This window comes from Procambarus clarkii, chromosome 13, assembly GCF_040958095.1.
Source record: "Procambarus clarkii isolate CNS0578487 chromosome 13, FALCON_Pclarkii_2.0, whole genome shotgun sequence".
In the NCBI taxonomy this organism is placed as follows: domain Eukaryota; kingdom Metazoa; phylum Arthropoda; class Malacostraca; order Decapoda; family Cambaridae; genus Procambarus; species Procambarus clarkii.
In genome coordinates, this window is record NC_091162.1 from 9,686,695 (window position 1) to 9,707,493 (window position 20,799).

A 20,799-nucleotide genomic window follows, 5' to 3' on the forward strand; every position below is an offset into this window, starting at 1 on the left:
TGTGTCAAAGGCTTTCTGACAATCCAAGAAAATGCAGTCCGCCTAGCATCATGAAGTCCCTTCTCTCCAGATGTGTTACCAGGTTTTTTCTCACGATCTTCTCCATCACCTTGCATGGTATACAAGTTAAGGACACTGGCCTGTAGTTCAGTGCCTCTTGCCTGTCGCCCTTTTTGTATATTGGGACCACATTCGCCGTCTTCCATATTTCTGGTAGGTCTCCCGTGTGTGTGTGTGTGTGTGTGTGTGTGTGTGTGTGTGTGTGTGTGTGTGTGTGTGTGTGTGTGTGTGTGTGTGTGTGTGTGTGTGTGTGTGTGTGTGTGTGTGTGTGTGTGTGTGTGTGTGTGTGTGTGTGTGTGTGTGTGTGTGTGTGTGTGTGTGTGTGTGTGTGTGTGTGTGTGTGTGTGTGTGTGTGTGTGTGTGTGTGTGTGTGTGTGTGTGTGTGTGTGTGTGTGTGTGTGTGTGTGTGTGTGTGTGTGTGTGTGTGTGTGTGTGTGTGTGTGTGTGTGTGTGTGTGTGTGTGTGTGTGTGTGTGTGTGTGTGTGTGTGTGTGTGTGTGTGTGTGTGTGTGTGTGTGTGTGTGTGTGTGTGTGTGTGTGTGTGTGTGTGTGTGTGTGTGTGTGTGTGTGTGTGTGTGTGTGTGTGTGTGTGTGTGTGTGTGTGTGTGTGTGTGTGTGTGTGTGTGTGTGTGTGTGTGTGTGTGTGTGTGTGTGTGTGTGTGTGTGTGTGTGTGTGTGTGTGTGTGTGTGTGTGTGTGTGTGTGGTGTGTGTGTGTGGGGAGGGGGCATCAAGGACACGCCTCACGCTCAAGGATGAGATCAAGACCGCCCTTGAGGCCCACCACCAAGGCTTAACACACTGCAGGTTCACTGGTGGTACTTCAAATATGGTGATAAGCAAACACGTGGTCTTCACACATGGTTCACTAGACTCGGGGTATACCTCTGGACTCATGGTATACCTCTGGACTCGGTGTATACCTCTGGACTCGTGGTATACCTCTGGACTCGTGGTATACCTCTGGACTCATGGTAAACCTCTGGACTCGTGGTAAACCTCTGGACTCGTGGTATACCTCTGGACTCGTGGTACACCTCTGGACTCGTGGTACACCTCTGGACTCGTGGTATACCTCTGGACTCGTGGTATACCTCTGGACTCGTGGTACACCTCTGGACTCGTGGTATACCTCTGGACTCATGGTATACCTCTGGACTCATGGTATACATATGGACTCGTGGTATACCTCTGGACTCGTGGTATACCTCTGGACTCGTGGTATACCTCTGGACTCATGGTAAACCTCTGGACTCGTGGTATACCTCTGGACTCGTGGTATACCTCTGGACTCGTGGTACACCTCTGGACTCGTGGTATACCTCTGGACTCGTGGTATACCTCTGGACTCGTGGTATACCTCTGGACTCGTGGTATACCTCTGAACTCGTGGTATACCTCTGGACTCGTGGTATACCTCTGGACTCTTGGTATACCTCTGGACTCGTGGTACACCTCTGGACTCGTGGTATACCTCTGGACTCATGGTATACCTCTGAACTCGTGGTATACATCTGGACTCGTGGTATACCTCTGGACTCGTGGTATACCTCTGGACTCGTGGTATACCTCTGGACTCATGGTAAACCTCTGGACTCGTGGTATACCTCTGGACTCGTGGTATACCTCTGGACTCATGGTAAACCTCTGGACTCGTGGTATACCTCTGGACTCGTGGTATACCTCTGGACTCGTGGTACACCTCTGGACTCGTGGTATACCTCTGGACTCGTGGTATACCTCTGGACTCGTGGTATACCTCTGGACTCGTGGTATACCTCTGAACTCGTGGTATACCTCTGGACTCGTGGTATACCTCTGGACTCTTGGTATACCTCTGGACTCGTGGTACACCTCTGGACTCGTGGTATACCTCTGGACTCATGGTATACCTCTGAACTCGTGGTATACATCTGGACTCGTGGTATACCTCTGGACTCGTGGTATACCTCTGGACTCGTGGTATACCTCTGGACTCATGGTAAACCTCTGGACTCGTGGTATACCTCTGGACTCGTGGTATACCTCTGAACTCGTGGTACACCTCTGGACTCGTGGTATACCTCTGGACTCGTGGTATACCTCTGGACTCGTGGTATACCTCTGGACTCGTGGTATACCTCTGAACTCGTGGTATACCTCTGGACTCGTGGTATACCTCTGGACTCGTGGTATACCTCTGGACTCGTGGTACACCTCTGGACTCGTGGTATACCTCTGGACTCGTTGTATACCTCTGGACTCGTGGTACACCTCTGGACTCGTGGTATACCTCTGGACTCGTGGTATACCTCTGGACTCGTGGTATACCTCTGGACTCTTGGTATACCTCTGGACTCGTGGTATACCTCTGGACTCGTGGTATACCTCTGGACTTATGGTATACCTCTGGACTCGTGGTATACCTCTGAACTCGTGGTATACCTCTGGACTTATGGTATACCTCTGGACTCGTGGTATACCTCTGAACTCGTGGTACACCTCTGGACTCGTGGTATACCTCTGGACTCGTGGTATACCTCTGGACTCGTGGTATACCTCTGGACTCGTGGTATATCTCTGGACTTGTGGTATACCTCTGGACTCGTGGTATACCTCTGGACTCGTGGTATACCTCTGGACTTATGGTATACCTCTGGACTCGTGGTATACCTCTGGACTTATGGTATACCTCTGGACTCGTGGAATACCTCTGGACTTATGGTATACCTCTGGACTCGTGGTATACCTCTGGACTTATGGTATACCTCTGGACTCGTGGTATACCTCTGGACTTATAGTATACCTCTGGACTTATGGTATACCTCTGGACTCGTGGTATACCTCTGGACTTATGGTATACCTCTGGACTCGTGGTATACCTCTGGACTCGTGGTATACCTCTGGACTCGTGGTATACCTCTGGACTTATGGTATACCTCTGGACTCGTGGTATACCTCTGGACTTATGGTATACCTCTGGACTCGTGGTATACCTCTGGACATATGGTATACCTCTGGACTCGTGGTATTCCTCTGGACTTATGGTATACCTCTGGACTCGTGGTATACCTCTGGACATATGGTATACCTCTGGACTCGTAGTATACCTCTGGACTTATGGTATACCTCTGGACTCGTGGTATACCTCTGGACATATGGTATACCTCTGGACTTATGGTATACCTCTGGACTTATGGTATACCTCTGGACTTATGGTATACCTCTGGACTCGTGGTATACCTCTCGACTTATGGTATACCTCTGGACTCATGGTATACCTCTGGACTTATGGTATACCTCTGGACTTATGGTATACCTCTGGACTCATGGTATACCTCTGGACTTATGGTATACCTCTGGACTCATGGTATACCTCTGGACTCGTGGTATACCTCTGGACTCATGGTATACCTCTGGACTTATGGTATACCTCTGGACCCATGGTATACCTCTGGACTCGTGGTATACCTCTGGACTTATGGTATACCTCTGGACTCATGGTATACCTCTGGACTCATGGTATACCTCTGGACTCATGGTATACCTCTGGACTCGTGGTATACCTCTGGACTCATGGTATACCTCTGGACTCATGGTATACCTCTGGACTTATGGTATACCTCTGGACTCATGGTATACCTCTGGACTCGTGGTATACCTCTGGACTCGTGGTATACCTCTGGACTCGTGGTATACCTCTGGACTCGTGGTATACCTCTGGACTCATGGTATACCTCTGGACTCGTGGTATACCTCTGGACTCGTGGTATACCTCTGGACTCGTGGTATACCTCTGAACTCGTGGTATACCTCTGGACTCGTGGTATACCTCTGGACTCTTGGTATACCTCTGGACTCGTGGTACACCTCTGGACTCGTGGTATACCTCTGGACTCATGGTATACCTCTGAACTCGTGGTATACATCTGGACTCGTGGTATACCTCTGGACTCGTGGTATACCTCTGGACTCGTGGTATACCTCTGGACTCATGGTAAACCTCTGGACTCGTGGTATACCTCTGGACTCGTGGTATACCTCTGGACTCATGGTAAACCTCTGGACTCGTGGTATACCTCTGGACTCGTGGTATACCTCTGGACTCGTGGTACACCTCTGGACTCGTGGTATACCTCTGGACTCGTGGTATACCTCTGGACTCGTGGTATACCTCTGGACTCGTGGTATACCTCTGAACTCGTGGTATACCTCTGGACTCGTGGTATACCTCTGGACTCTTGGTATACCTCTGGACTCGTGGTACACCTCTGGACTCGTGGTATACCTCTGGACTCATGGTATACCTCTGAACTCGTGGTATACATCTGGACTCGTGGTATACCTCTGGACTCGTGGTATACCTCTGGACTCGTGGTATACCTCTGGACTCATGGTAAACCTCTGGACTCGTGGTATACCTCTGGACTCGTGGTATACCTCTGAACTCGTGGTACACCTCTGGACTCGTGGTATACCTCTGGACTCGTGGTATACCTCTGGACTCGTGGTATACCTCTGGACTCGTGGTATACCTCTGAACTCGTGGTATACCTCTGGACTCGTGGTATACCTCTGGACTCGTGGTATACCTCTGGACTCGTGGTACACCTCTGGACTCGTGGTATACCTCTGGACTCGTTGTATACCTCTGGACTCGTGGTACACCTCTGGACTCGTGGTATACCTCTGGACTCGTGGTATACCTCTGGACTCGTGGTATACCTCTGGACTCTTGGTATACCTCTGGACTCGTGGTATACCTCTGGACTCGTGGTATACCTCTGGACTTATGGTATACCTCTGGACTCGTGGTATACCTCTGAACTCGTGGTATACCTCTGGACTTATGGTATACCTCTGGACTCGTGGTATACCTCTGAACTCGTGGTACACCTCTGGACTCGTGGTATACCTCTGGACTCGTGGTATACCTCTGGACTCGTGGTATACCTCTGGACTCGTGGTATATCTCTGGACTTGTGGTATACCTCTGGACTCGTGGTATACCTCTGGACTCGTGGTATACCTCTGGACTTATGGTATACCTCTGGACTCGTGGTATACCTCTGGACTTATGGTATACCTCTGGACTCGTGGAATACCTCTGGACTTATGGTATACCTCTGGACTCGTGGTATACCTCTGGACTTATGGTATACCTCTGGACTCGTGGTATACCTCTGGACTTATAGTATACCTCTGGACTTATGGTATACCTCTGGACTCGTGGTATACCTCTGGACTTATGGTATACCTCTGGACTCGTGGTATACCTCTGGACTCGTGGTATACCTCTGGACTCGTGGTATACCTCTGGACTTATGGTATACCTCTGGACTCGTGGTATACCTCTGGACTTATGGTATACCTCTGGACTCGTGGTATACCTCTGGACATATGGTATACCTCTGGACTCGTGGTATTCCTCTGGACTTATGGTATACCTCTGGACTCGTGGTATACCTCTGGACATATGGTATACCTCTGGACTCGTAGTATACCTCTGGACTTATGGTATACCTCTGGACTCGTGGTATACCTCTGGACATATGGTATACCTCTGGACTTATGGTATACCTCTGGACTTATGGTATACCTCTGGACTTATGGTATACCTCTGGACTCGTGGTATACCTCTCGACTTATGGTATACCTCTGGACTCATGGTATACCTCTGGACTTATGGTATACCTCTGGACTTATGGTATACCTCTGGACTCATGGTATACCTCTGGACTTATGGTATACCTCTGGACTCATGGTATACCTCTGGACTCGTGGTATACCTCTGGACTCATGGTATACCTCTGGACTTATGGTATACCTCTGGACCCATGGTATACCTCTGGACTCGTGGTATACCTCTGGACTTATGGTATACCTCTGGACTCATGGTATACCTCTGGACTCATGGTATACCTCTGGACTCATGGTATACCTCTGGACTCGTGGTATACCTCTGGACTCATGGTATACCTCTGGACTCATGGTATACCTCTGGACTTATGGTATACCTCTGGACTCATGGTATACCTCTGGACTCGTGGTATACCTCTGGACTCGTGGTATACCTCTGGACTCGTGGTATACCTCTGGACTCGTGGTATACCTCTGGACTCATGGTATACCTCTGGACTCGTGGTATACCTCTGGACTCGTGGTATACCTCTGGACTCGTGGTATACCTCTGGACTCGTGGTATACCTCTGGACTCATTAGTAGGTCTGAAAAGATCGCTGGATGTCAAGAGTCAGATTTTGATTGATGCCTCCGACGGCTGCTAGTTTATTGTGCACCCCATACTCACCCTGTGAGCGGTAGTTTATTGTGCACCCCATACTCACCCTGTGAGCGGTAGTTTATTGTGCACCCCATACTCATCCTGTGAGCGGTAGTTTATTGTGCACCCCATACTCATCCTGTGAGCGGTAGTTTATTGTGCACCCCATACTCATCCTGTGAGCGGTAGTTTATTGTGCACCCCATACTCACCCTGTGAGCGGTAGTTTATTGTGCACCCCATACTCACCCTGTGAGCGGTAGTTTATTGTGCACCCCATACTCATCCTGTGAGCGGTAGTTTATTGTGCACCCCATACTCATCCTGTGAGCGGTAGTTTATTGTGCACCCCATACTCATCCTGTGAGCGCTAGTTTATTGTGCACCCCATACTCCTCCTGTGAGCGGTAGTTTATTGTGCACCCCATACTCATCCTGTGAGCGGTAGTTTATTGTGCACCCCATACTCCTCCTGTGAGCGGTAGTTTATTGTGCACCCCATACTCCTCCTGTGAGCGGTAGTTTATTGTGCACCCCATACTCCTCCTGTGAGCGGTAGTTTATTGTGCACCCCATACTCATCCTGTGAGCGGTAGTTTATTGTGCACCCCATACTCATCCTGTGAGCGGTAGTTTATTGTGCACCCCATACTCACCCTGTGAGAGGTAGTTTATTGTGCACCCCATACTCCTCCTGTGAGCGGTAGTTTATTGTGCACCCCATACTCATCCTGTGAGCGGTAGTTTATTGTGCACCCCATACTCCTCCTGTGAGCGGTAGTTTATTGTGCACCCCATACTCTTCCTGTGAGCGGTAGTTTATTGTGCACCCCATACTCCTCCTGTGAGCGGTAGTTTATTGTGCACCCCATACTCCTCCTGTGAGCGGTAGTTTATTGTGCACCCCATACTCATCCTGTGAGCGGTAGTTTATTGTGCACCCCATACTCACCCTGTGAGCGGTAGTTTATTGTGCACCCCATACTCACCCTGTGAGCGGTAGTTTATTGTGCACCCCATACTCCTCCTGTGAGCGCTAGTTTATTGTGCACCCCATACTCCTCCTGTGAGCGGTAGTTTATTGTGCACCCCATACTCCTCCTGTGAGCGGTAGTTTATTGTGCACCCCATACTCCTCCTGTGAGCGGTAGTTTATTGTGCACCCCATACTCCTCCTGTGAGCGGTAGTTTATTGTGCACCCCATACTCATCCTGTGAGCGCTAGTTTATTGTGCACCCCATACTCATCCTGTGAGCGCTAGTTTATTGTGCACCCCATACTCACCCTGTGAGCGGTAGTTTATTGTGCACCCCATACTCATCCTGTGAGCGCTAGTTTATTGTGCACCCCATACTCACCCTGTGAGCGGTAGTTTATTGTGCACCCCATACTCATCCTGTGAGCGCTAGTTTATTGTGCACCCCATACTCACCCTGTGAGCGGTAGTTTATTGTGCACCCCATACTCATCCTGTGAGCGGTAGTTTATTGTGCACCCCATACTCACCCTGTGAGCGGTAGTTTATTGTGCACCCCATACTCATCCTGTGAGCGCTAGTTTATTGTGCACCCCATACTCACCCTGTGAGCGGTAGTTTATTGTGCACCCCATACTCCTCCTGTGAGCGGTAGTTTATTGTGCACCCCATACTCATCCTGTGAGCGGTAGTTTATTGTGCACCCCATACTCACCCTGTGAGCGGTAGTTTATTGTGCACCCCATACTCATCCTGTGAGCGCTAGTTTATTGTGCACCCCATACTCACCCTGTGAGCGGTAGTTTATTGTGCACCCCATACTCATCCTGTGAGCGGTAGTTTATTGTGCACCCCATACTCCTCCTGTGAGCGGTAGTTTATTGTGCACCCCATACTCATCCTGTGAGCGGTAGTTTATTGTGCACCCCATACTCATCCTGTGAGCGGTAGTTTATTGTGCACCCCATACTCATCCTGTGAGCGGTAGCGCAAAAGCATTACAGAGGGCACAAAAGGTCTTTATCAGACCTCATCTTAGATTATTACATAAACAATTTCTTCAATCCTTCACACCTTATAGTTACAATGTCAGCTAGTTACAGAGAAAGTGCTATTACAAGAGCTACATATTTACAGTTAGTCATCATACATTAATGGTAGGTCTTGTCGTTAATACATAATAGTTTGGCCAATGGGGATATCACAGAGTCATAGAGGAGCTTCTGTTTATTATTAGTCCTCACAATACACTACTTGTTTCTGAATCTCATATGTCGTTCATCTACTGGAAGCAAAATGTGGGTACAGTGCAAGGATTTCAGGTAATTTATCCATGGTAATAAGATAGGTTGCTATATCATACAGAGTGAGCTTAGATTTATCTCTAAAAGGCTCAATTTTACAACAATCCAAGATATAGTGTTCGAGTGTGTGTCCCTGCCTATGTCCACACACTTTACACTTTACTTCATCTAGATCCCTATACAAGCCGAACTGCCAGAGATACTTGTAGCCAAGTCTTATACGAGCTGTGACAACATCTGTTAGTCTACTGACTTTGTTACTTGCCCCATACACATGTTTTACTTCACACATTTCATTGTGATGAACAATGGACCTGCTAGTTCCAGTTTGCACTGTTCTACTTTCTTCAAATCCATCCAGGAGTTCTCGTCTAATGACACTTTTAAGGGACCTATTTGATAACTCAAGATTCCGTTCAATACTGTCTTTATTTACTGCAGCCTTAGCAAGGGCGTCAACTTTGTCATGTTCCTGCATGCCAATGTGAGAAGGAATCCACAACATTTTTATATTTACCCTCTTGCTAAGTATTCTTATATATCTACGTCTAGCTTCCAAGACAAGCACGTTATTACTTGATTGCAAACTGTTTATTGCTCGTTGGTGATAATAATCCTTTATCTATATCTATTACAGAGATTGATCTATCTATCTTAGGGTAAGCTTAAGCCAACTTTGCAGGGTGACTGGTGAGGGGTTAGGGAGGGACACCGACCCCTGAGTGATGAATGGGGCTAATTCCTTGAAATGTTATTATTTAGAGCCTCCATGGTGCGGCCCCTGCAGGACAAACCCCGGGCACCACCGGGTACCCGAGGGTGTAGTGTCTTGAGGTGATATCCCAGACACTGTGTCTTGGCTATCACGTCAAGATAGCCGAGCACCCGGAACATTGCGCCTTTGTCCCATTATTCACATTCAGTTTATTATTACTCATTGTCTTGAGGCAGATGTTCTTGTCAGATGTTTTTTTTCTAATTTAATTCTGTGTGTTCAATAAATTGGCTGAGTTTCGACCTGAAACTTTTCCTTGACGAACGATTAATAAGACGTTTATATGTAACCAGTTCTGATACTACCACCAGCACCATACCTGTCTCTCATGTCTCTAGCTTGTCTTGTCATGTCCCTCCCCCTTTGTCCCCCCTCTCTGTCCCCCCCCCCTCTCTGTCCCCCCACTCCCTGTCATCGCTTCCCTCTCCCCCAGCCCCCTCCCCCAGCCCCCTCCCCCCCTTCCTCTCCCTCTCCTCGCTCCTTCCTCTATGAAATTATCAATGTGTCTCGGGCATTAGCAGTCGGGAATATATTTCACCAAGCTTCACCTCCGCCTCCTGGCTTAATCCGGCGCGAATTGCGATCTTTTTCACAGGCGTGACTGAATCCAATCGGCTTAGGCAAGGCCGTGTGTGTGTGTGTGTGTGTGTGTGTATGTGTGTGTGTGTGTGTGCGTGTGCGTGTGCGTGTGCGTGTGCGTGTGTGTGTGTGTGTGTGTGTGTGTGTGTGTGTGTGTGTGTGTGTGTGTGTGTGTGTGTGTGTGTGTGTGTGTGTGTGTGTGTACTCACCTAGTTGTACTCACCTAGTTGTGTTTGCGGGGGTTGAGCTCTGGCTCTTTGGTCCCGCCTCTCAACCGTCAATCAACAGGTGTACAGATTCCTGAGCCTATCGGGCTCTGTCATATCTACACTTGAAACTGTGTATGGAGTCAGCCTCCACCACATCACCCCCTAATGCATTCCATTTGTCAACCACTCTGACACTAAAAAAGTTCTTTCTAATATCTCTGTGGCTCATTTGGGCACTCAGTTTCCACCTGTGTCCCCTTGTGCGTGTTCCCCTTGTGTTAAATAGACTGTCTTTATCTACCCTATCAATCCCCTTCAGAATCTTGAATGTGGTGATCATGTCCCCCCTAACTCTTCTGTCTTCCAGCGAAGTGAGGTTTAATTCCCGTAGTCTCTCCTCGTAGCTCATACCTCTCAGCTCGGGTACTAGTCTGGTGGCAAACCTTTGAACCTTTTCCAGAACCTTGTGTGTGTGCGTGTGTGTGTGTGTGCGTACTCACCTAGTTGTACTCACCTAGTTGTGTTTGCGGGGGTTGAGCTCTGGCTCTTTGGTCCCGACTCTTAACCGTCAATCAACTGGTGTACAGGTTCCTGAGCCTATTGGGCTCTATCATATCTACACTTGAAACTGTGTATGGAGTCAGCCTCCACCACATCACTTCCTAATGCATTCCATTTGTCAACCACTCTGACACTAAAAAAGTTCTTTCTAATATCTCTGTGGCTCATTTGGGCACTCAGTTTCCACCTGTGCCCCTAGTGCGTGTGCCCCTTGTGTTAAACAGCCTGTCTTTATCTACCCTGTCAATTCTTCTGAGAATCTTGTACGTGGTGATCATGTCCCCCCTAACTCTTCTGTCTTCCAGCGACGTCAGGATTATTTCCCGTAGTCTCTCCTCGTAGCTCATACCTCTCAGCTCGGGTACTAGTCTGGTAGCAAGCCTTTGAACCTTTTCCAGTTTAGTCTTATCCTTGACTAAATATGGACTCCATTCTGGGGCTGCATACTTCAGGTCTGGTCTGAAATAGGTGGTATACAAAGTTCTGAATGATTCCTTACACAAGAGTCTAAATGCCGTTGTTATGTTAACCAACCTGGCATATGCCGCTGATGTTATCCTCTTGATATGGGCTTCAGGGGACAGGTCTGGCGTTATATTAACTCCCCAGATCTTTCTCTCTCTCTGACTCTTGAAGAATTTTATCTCCCAAATGATACCTTGTAACTGGCCTCCTGCTCCCTACACCTATCTTCATTACAATACATTTGCTTGGGTTAAACTCTAACAACCATTTGTTCGACCATTCCTTCAGCTTGTCTAGGTCTTCTTGAAGCCTCAAGCAGTCCTTCTCTGTCTTAATCCTTCTTATAATTTTGGCATCGTCTGCAAGCATTGAGACGAATGAGTCTATACCCTCCAGGAGATCGTTTACAAATATCAGAAACAGGATAGGACCGAGTACAGAGCCCTGTGGGACTCTACTGGTGACTTCACGCCAATCTGAGGTCTCACCCCTCACCGTAACTCTTTCCTTCCTATTGCTTAGGTATTCCCTTATCCACTGGAGCACTTTACCAGTTACTCCTGCCTGTCTCTCCAGCTTATGTACCAGCCTCTTATGGGGTACTGTGTCAAAGGCTTTCCGACAGTCCAAAAAAATTCAGTCCGCCCAACCTTCTCTTTCTTGCTTAATCTTTGTCACCTGGTCGTAGAATTCTAGTCAGGCAAGATTTACCCTCCCTGAACCCATGTTGGCGATTTGTCACGAAGTCCCTTCTCTCCAGATGTGTTACTAGGTATTTTCTCATGATCTTCTCCATCACCTTGCATGGTATACAAGTTAAGGACACTGGCCTGTAGTTCAGTGCCTCTTGCCTGTCGCCCTTTTTGTATATTGGGACCACATTAGCAGTCTTCCGTATTTCTGGTAGGTCTCCCGTCTCCAGTGACCTACTATACACTATCGAGAGTGGCAAGCAGAGTGCCTCTGCACACTCTTTCAGTATCCATGGTGAGATCCCGTCTGGACCAGCAGCCTTTCTCACATCCAGATCCAACAGGTGTCTCTTGACCTCCTCTGTCGTAATTTCGAACCCTTCCAAGGCCGCCTGGTTTACTGCCCCCCTCTTCTAGCACAGTGACCTCACCTTGTTCTGTTGTGAAGACCTCCTGGGACCTCTTGTTGAGTTCTTCACACACCTCTCTTGTTCTTCTCTGTATACCTTTCTTCGCCTGTTCTAAGTTTCATTACCTGTTCTTTCACTGTTGTTTTCCTCCTGATGTGACTTTGGAGTAGCTTTGGTTCGGTCTTGACTTTGCTGGCTATATCATTTTCATAGTTTTTCTCTGCTTCTCTTCTCACCCTGACATACTCATTCCTGGTTCTCTGGTATCTCTCTCTACTTTTTGGTGTTCTGTTATTCCGGAAGTTCCTCCACGCCCTTTTGTTCAGTTCCTTTGCTTCCATACATGCCCTATTATACCATGGATTCTTCTTTTGCTTCTCGAATTTTCCCTTTTGGACCGGGATGAACCTGTTTACTGCCTCCTGACACTTTTGAGTGACATAGTCCATCATATCTTGTACGGACTTAGCTCTGAGGTCTGTGTCCCAAGGTATATCCTTTAGGAAACTTCTCATCTCCTCATAGTTTCCCTTTCGGTATGCCAGCCTTTTGTTTCATAGTTCATTTTTGGGGGAGATAATTCCTAGCTCTCCCAAGTACTCAAAGTTCAATACACTGTGATCACTCATGCCCAAGGGTGCTTCCATCTTAACCTCCCTCAAGGAAGCCAGCTGAGCGTGAAACAGCAGGTTACAGAGGTCCGTCAGCTGAGCTCTGTCCCTACCATCTCTTGTGGGACAGTACTGAGTGGAGATCCTGGGACTCTCTTGCCTGTGGTACAATCCTGGGAACCTGCAACAATGCTCCCTTCTCTCTCCTCGGAACTTGAGCTATTTTACCTCCTTATGTTCTAGTACTCTGTGGCTCTTATATATGTAGATACTGAGCTCCAGCTCTTGGACCCTGCCTCTTAGCTATTGGCTAGAGCAATGGCCTTTGACTCTCTGGGATGGGTGAAGGACTGCTTACTGGGTGGGAAACGGAGGTTGATGGTGAGTGGAAAAATTGTGGTGCCAAGCGATCACAGATAGAGTACATAAGAGACTGGTACATGTTGTGACCCTGGCCCCAGTGTTGCAGAAGTTGTGACCCCTGGCCCCAGTGTTGTGACCCCTGGCCCCAGTGTTGCAAGTGTTGTGACCCCTGGCCCCAGTGTTGTGACCCCTGGCCCCAGTGTTGCAAGTGTTGTGACCCCTGGCCCCAGTGTTGTGACCCCTGGCCCCAGTGTTGCAAGTGTTGTGACCCCTGGCCCCAGTGTTGTGACCCCTGGCCCCAGTGTTGCAAGTGTTGTGACCCCTGGCCCCAGTGTTGTGACCCCTGGCCCCAGTGTTGCAAGTGTTGTGACCCCTGGCCCCAGTGTTGTGACCCCTGGCCCCAGTGTTGCAAGTGTTGTGACCCCTGGCCCTAGTGTTGTGACCCCTGGCCCCAGTGTTGTGACCCCTGGCCCTAGTGTTGCAGATGTTCTGACCCCTGGCCCCAGTGTTGTGACCCCTGGCCCCAGTGTTGCAGGTGTTGTGACCCCTGGCCCCAGTGTTGCAGATGTTGTGACCCCTGGCCCTAGTGTTGCAGATGTTGTGACCCCTGGCCCCAGTGTTGTGACCCCTGGCCCCAGTGTTGCAGATGTTGTGACCCCTGGCCCCAGTGTTGTGACCCCTGGCCCCAGTGTTGTGACCCCTGGCCCCAGTGTTGTGACCCCTGGCCCCAGTGTTGCAGGTGTTGTGACCCCTCGCCCCAGTGTTGCAGGTGTTGTGACCCCTGGCCCCAGTGTTGCAGGTGTTGTGACCCTGGCCCCAGTGTTGTGACCCCTGGCCCCAGTGTTGCAGGTGTTGTGACCCCTCGCCCCAGTGTTACAGGTGTTGTGACCCCTGGCCCCAGTGTTGCAGGTGTTGTGACCCCTGGCCCCAGTGTTGCAGGTGTTGTGACCCCTGGCCCCAGTGTTGTGAACCCTGGCCCCAGTGTTGCAGGTGTTGTGACCCCTGGCCCCAGTGTTGTGACCCCTGGCCCTAGTGTTGCAGATGTTGTGACCCCTGGCCCCAGTGTTGTGACCCCTGGCCCTAGTGTTGCAGATGTTGTGACTCCTGGCCCCAGTGTTGCAGGTGTTGTGACCCCTGGCCCCAGTGTTGCAGGTGTTGTGACCCCTGGCCCCAGTGTTGTGACCCCTGGCCCCAGTGTTGTGACCCCTGGCCCCAGTGTTGTGACCCCTGGCCCCAGTGTTGTGACCCCTGGCCCCAGTGTTGTGACCCCTGGCCCCAGTGTTGTGACCCCTGGCCCTAGTGTTGCAGGTGTTGTGACCCCTGGCCCCAGTGTTGCAGGTGTTGTGACCCCTGGCCCCAGTGTTGCAGGTGTTGTGACCCCTGGCCCTAGTGTTGCAGGTGTTGTGACCCCTGGCCCCAGTGTTGTGACCCCTGGCCCCAGTGTTGTGACCCCTGGCCCTAGTGTTGCAGGTGTTGTGACCCCTGGCCCCAGTGTTGCAGGTGTTGTGACCCCTGGCCCCAGTGTTGCAGGTGTTGTGACCCCTGGTCCCAGTGTTGTGACCCCTGGTCCCAGTGTTGTGCCCCCTGGCCCTAGTGTTGCAGGTGTTGTGACCCCTGGCCCCAGTGTTGCAGGTGTTGTGACCCCTGGCCCCAGTGTTGTGAACCCTGGCCCCAGTGTTGCAGGTGTTGTGACCCCTGGCCCCAGTGTTGTGACCCCTGGCCCAGTGTTGTGACCCCTGGCCCCAGTGTTGCAGGTGTTGTGACCCCTGGCCCCAGTGTTGTGACCCCTGGCCCCAGTGTTGTGACCCCTGGCCCCAGTGTTGCAGGTGTTGTGACCCCTGGCCCCAGTGTTGTGACCCCTGGCCCCAGTGTTGCAGGTGTTGTGACCCCTGGCCCCAGTGTTGCAGGTGTTGTGACCCCTGGCCCCAGTGTTGTGACCCCTGGCCCCAGTGTTGTGACCCCTGGCCCCAGTGTTGCAGGTGTTGTGACCCCTGGCCCCAATGTTGCAGGTGTTGTGACCCCTGGCCCCAGTGTTGTGACCCCTGGCCCAGTGTTGTGACCCCTGGCCCCAGTGTTGCAGGTGTTGTGACCCCTGGCCCCAGTGTTGCAGATGTTGTGACCCCTGGCCCCAGTGTTGTGTCCCCTGGCCCCAGTGTTGTGACCCCTGGCCCCAGTGTTGTGACCCCTGGCCCCAGTGTTGTGACCCCTGGCCCCAGTGTTGTGACCCCTGGCCCCAGTGTTGTGACCCCTGGCCCCAGTGTTGCAGGTGTTGTGACCCCTGGCCCTAGTGTTGCAGATGTTGTGACCCCTGGCCCTAGTGTTGCAGATGTTGTGACCCCTGGCCCTAGTGTTGTGACCCCTGGCCCCAGTGTTGTGACCCCTGGCCCCAGTGTTGTGACCCCTGGCCCCAGTGTTGTGACCCCTGGCCCCAGTGTTGTGACCCCTGGCCCCAGTGTTGTGACCCCTGGCCCCAGTGTTGTGACCCCTGGCCCCAGTGTTGTGACCCCTGGCCCCAGTGTTGTGACCCCTGGCCCCAGTGTTGTGACCCCTGGCCCCAGTGTTGTGACCCCTGGCCCCAGTGTTGCAGGTGTTGTGACCCCTGGCCCTAGTGTTGCAGGTGTTGTGACCCCTGGCCCCAGTGTTGCAGATGTTGTGACCCCTGGCCCTAGTGTTGTGACCCCTGGCCCCAGTGTTGTGACCCCTGGCCCCAGTGTTGTGACCCCTGGCCCCAGTGTTGTGACCCCTGGCCCCAGTGTTGCAGGTGTTGTGACCCCTGGCCCCAGTGTTGCAGGTGTTGTGACCCCTGGCCCCAGTGTTGTGACCCCTGGCCCCAGTGTTGTGACCCCTGGCCCCAGTGTTGCAGGTGTTGTGACCCCTGGCCCTAGTGTTGCAGGTGTTGTGACCCCTGGCCCCAGTGTTGTGACCCCTGGCCCCAGTGTTGTGACCCCTGGCCCCAGTGTTGCAGGTGTTGTGACCCCTGGCCCTAGTGTTGCAGGTGTTGTGACCCCTGGCCCCAGTGTTGCAGATGTTGTGACCCCTGGCCCCAGTGTTGTGACCCCTGGCCCAGTGTTGTGACCCCTGGCCCCAGTGTTGCAGGTGTTGTGACCCCTGGCTCCAGTGTTGCAGGTGTTGTGACCCCTGACCCCAGTGTTGCAGGTGTTGTGACCCCTGGCCCCAGTGTTGCAGGTGTTGTGACCCCTGGCCCCAGTGTTGCAGGTGTTGTGACCCCTGGCCCCAGTGTTGCAGGTGTTGTGACCCCTGGCCCCAGTGTTGCAGGTGTTGTGACCCCTGGCCCCAGTGTTGCAGGTGTTGTGACCCCTGGCCCCAGTGTTGCAGGTGTTGTGACCCCTGGCCCCAGTGTTGCAGGTGTTGTGACCCCTGGCCCCAGTGTTGCAGGTGTTGTGACCCCTGGCCCCAGTGTTGCAGGTGTTGTGACCCCTGGTCCCAGTGTTGTGACCCCTGGCCCCAGTGTTGTGACCCCTGGCTCCAGTGTTGTGGATGTTGTGACCCCTGGCCCCAGTGTTGCAGGTGTTGTGACCCCTGGCCCCAGTGTTGCAGGTGTTGTGACCCCTGGCCCCAGTGTTGTGACCCCTGGTCCCAGTGTTGTGACCCCTGGCCCCAGTGTTGTGGATGTTGTGACCCCTGGCCCCAGTGTTGTGGATGGGAGCCTCTGTTGTGACCCCTGGCCCCAGTGTTGTGACCCCTGGCCCCAGTGTTGTGACCCCTGGCCCCAGTGTTGTGACCCCTGGCCCCAGTGTTGTGACCCCTGGCCCCAGTGTTGTGACCCCTGGCCCCAGTGTTGTGACCCTGGCCCCAGTGTTGTGACCCCTGGCCCCAGTGTTGTGACCCCTGGCCCCAGTGTTGTGACCCCTGGCCCCAGTGTTGTGACCCCTGGCCCCAGTGTTGTGACCGCTGGCCCCAGTGTTGTGACCCCTGGCCCCAGTGTTGTGACCCCTGGCCCCAGTGTTGTGACCCCTGGCCCCAGTGTTGTGACCCCTGGCCCCAGTGTTGTGACCCCTGGCCCCAGTGTTGTGACCCCTGGCCCCAGTGTTGTGACCCCTGGCCCCAGTGTTGTGACCCCTGGCCCCAGTGTTGTGACCCCTGGCCCCAGTGTTGTGACCCCTGGCCCCAGTGTTGTGACCCCTGGCCCCAGTGTTGTGACCCCTGGCCCCAGTGTTGTGACCCCTGGCCCCAGTGTTGTGACCCCTGGCCCCAGTGTTGTGACCCCTGGCCCCAGTGTTGTGACCCCTGGCCCCAGTGTTGTGACCCCTGGCCCCAGTGTTGTGACCTCTGGCCCCAGTGTTGTGACCCCTGGCCCCAGTGTTGTGACCCCTGGCCCCAGTGTTGTGACCCCTGGCCCCAGTGTTGTGACCCCTGGCCCCAGTGTTGTGACCCCTGGCCCCAGTGTTGTGACCCCTGGCCCCAGTGTTGTGACCCCTGGCCCCAGTGTTGTGACCCCTGGCCCCAGTGTTGTGACCCCTGGCCCCAGTGTTGTGACCCCTGGCCCCAGTGTTGTGACCCCTGGCCCCAGTGTTGTGACCCCTGGCCCCAGTGTTGTGACCTCTGGCCCCAGTGTTGTGACCCCTGGCCCCAGTGTTGTGACCCCTGGCCCCAGTGTTGTGACCCCTGGCCCCAGTGTTGTGACCCCTGGCCCCAGTGTTGTGACCCCTGGCCCCAGTGTTGTGACCCCTGGCCCCAGTGTTGTGACCCCTGGCCCCAGTGTTGTGACCCCTGGCCCCAGTGTTGTGACCCCTGGCCCCAGTGTTGTGACCCCTGGCCCCAGTGTTGTGACCCCTGGCCCCAGTGTTGTGACCCCTGGCCCCAGTGTTGTGACCCCTGGCCCCAGTGTTGTGACCCCTGGCCCCAGTGTTGTGACCCCTGGCCCCAGTGTTGTGACCCCTGGCCCCAGTGTTGTGACCCCTGGCCCCAGTGTGGCAGATGGGATCCAGGATCGTATGACGTTTGTCTATATTGAGATGTGAGGGAGCCTCTGTAGGTCATATGTTATTGTGATAGGCCTTAAATGTTGTGTGAATATGCTAGGAGAATTATGTTGTTTAACTTGTAGTCTTAAGATAGGCTTGGATTATGAAGGAATACACAGCGAGTAACCACACTAACGTAATGTATCTGAAAAAAATCCTTAGGAGCCGTGGTGAGGATTCGAACCTATGTGGTGGGTGTTCCCACGCACACTCCGCAGACAATCAGGTCACGATATGGTCAAAAGGATTGCAACCTGAAGTTCTACTGAACACACACGGGGTTTCCCGAAGCTTCCACTGAAGCCGGACCAGGATTTTCACACACTCCCGCTCACCCCCCCCCCCCCCTGCACTCTGTGTGTCATGTAGTGTAGTTACTCTCTGTGTAATGAAAGAGGAGCATCAGAGGTAGAACAATCCTGGATGTCAGCACCATAGTGCATGGGGGGGGGGGGTTTGTGTGAAAATTCGGGGTCGGCTTCAGTAGAAGCCTCAGGAAACCCTCTTGTGTTCAGTAGAACTCCAGGTTGCAATCCTTTTGACCATGTCGTAGCCTGATTGACTAGGGGTGTGTGCATGACCCCACCGCATAGATTCGAATCTTCGTCGCGGATCAGACGGATTTTCTTAAGAAGGAATGTTTAATCGTCTTACATAATTATAGACAGGTTGACTTCTTAATTTGTTAATGGCTGACTGTGTTAGTCGCTGCCAGACGTAAGACCGCTTGATGCTCCGCTCTAGTTAGACACACTGTGGTGGTACTTTGTGTAGTGTATTGTGAAGCTACGTTGTTACATTTACACTATGAAGTGAGTGGTGGCAATTTAATATTGGTTATAAGTTTGAGTGAGTGTTTACCGGAGGAGAGTTCTCCCGCGCAGCACCCAGTGCGCAGTCTCGCCGGCGCTCCTACGTCCTTCTGGGCGGGAACTCTGGCGGTCTGGACGTGTAGGTGTGGCCGCCCCTCCTCCTCCTCCTCTCCTACTTTATTGTGCCCAAGCTTTATCACCAAGTACCACTGAAATTTAAGTGCCGCTCTTCGGTTCTAAGTGAAATCTTGTCTGTGTTACCCTGGTCATAACCTGGTCATAACCTGGTCATAACCTGGTCATAACCTGGTGAACCATGTAACTAGACCCAGGTACTGACCAGAGAGCACATGTCTGATATACAACTACTTATTTAGGTTAGGTTAGGTTAGGTTAGGTTAGGTTAGGTTAGGTTAGGTTAGGTTAGGTTAGGTTAGGTTAGGTTAGGTTAGGTTAAATTGTCCCTTAAGGAATCGTAGAGTTTACCACTTGTTGCTAATATGTGAGTCTCGTGTCCTGCCTGTGTGGAGCCTGAGAGTTAACGTAAAGTAGAGGTGGCAGAGTATTGTCACCTTACCTGCGGGGTCTGAGCTTTAATAAATAGTGTAAGTTATTAACTGAAGTGTTATCATCCCCGCTCCTTGGCTAGGGTTAGGCGATCTGCACCAAGAATGCAGTCTATTGTTATCTAAATTCAGGAAACTAGTTCCCTGGGGACCGGGCCCAACCTAACCCCTATAGAGGGTATTCCCTTACACTATTTGTCCTCTAACAGCCCCCACTTATAACACTACACGAGGCCATTATATTCTGATGTATGTGAATGACCTAACAGTTAAAATAAGATCAGTTATATCCCTTCTTTTCAGATAATGCAAAGTTAATGAGAAGTGATAAGTACAATGATTACTACGAGAGACTACAGGGAGGCCTGGATACACTGTAATGCTAGAAAGATGGCTGTTCGACTTCAACCTGGATAAGTGCAAAATTGGCTAATAGAAAAATGACTCCTAGGACGTTACAGGCTATAAAGAAGACGGCTTATGGAAATGGGAAAAGAACTGGAATTTATTAAGCTACAAACTTGTCGTCTAAAGAACACGTTACGAAAAAAGTATTTGCAAATGTACATAATATTAATACCTAAATCAATGGTCTTCTAGGCTCGGACCCCCTCCCTTTGTAGCCCGTTGTTGTGGTGAGGGGGCTGAATAGTTGTGGTGAGGGGGCTGAATAGTTGTGGTGAGGGGGCTGAATAGTTGTGGTGAGGGGGCTGAATAGTTGTGGTGAGGGGGCTGTCCCATGGAGCATCACACCCCGGCGGCTGCCGGGGTGTGATGCTCCATGGGACAGTAATCCTCTGTCCTTTTGGAGCCTAATGCTCCTGCTGCTGTCTTTACAAATTGTGCTGGAAGCCCTTTCCTCTACCTTATGTTTCATTTTTCCTCCCCTCTTCTTCTCCTTTGTGATTATCATTTCCTGCCGACTTTTTGCCATTTTTTATTATTCTTTTAGATATCTTCTTCTGTTTTGATACCCGGGTGTTTGGGGAGGCACACTCTCTCACCCGTAAAACTGTGATACCCGACCTTTCGAGTGAGGGGGACACTTTTATTGTCAATCCCAATCTCGACGAGTTGACGGTTCGAAAAGGGGGCTGGCCCCCCCCTGTCTTGGTGGGTGTCCTATCCTCTAATTGTGGCTCCATGGTGGGTATGGAGGCTTATTCATGGA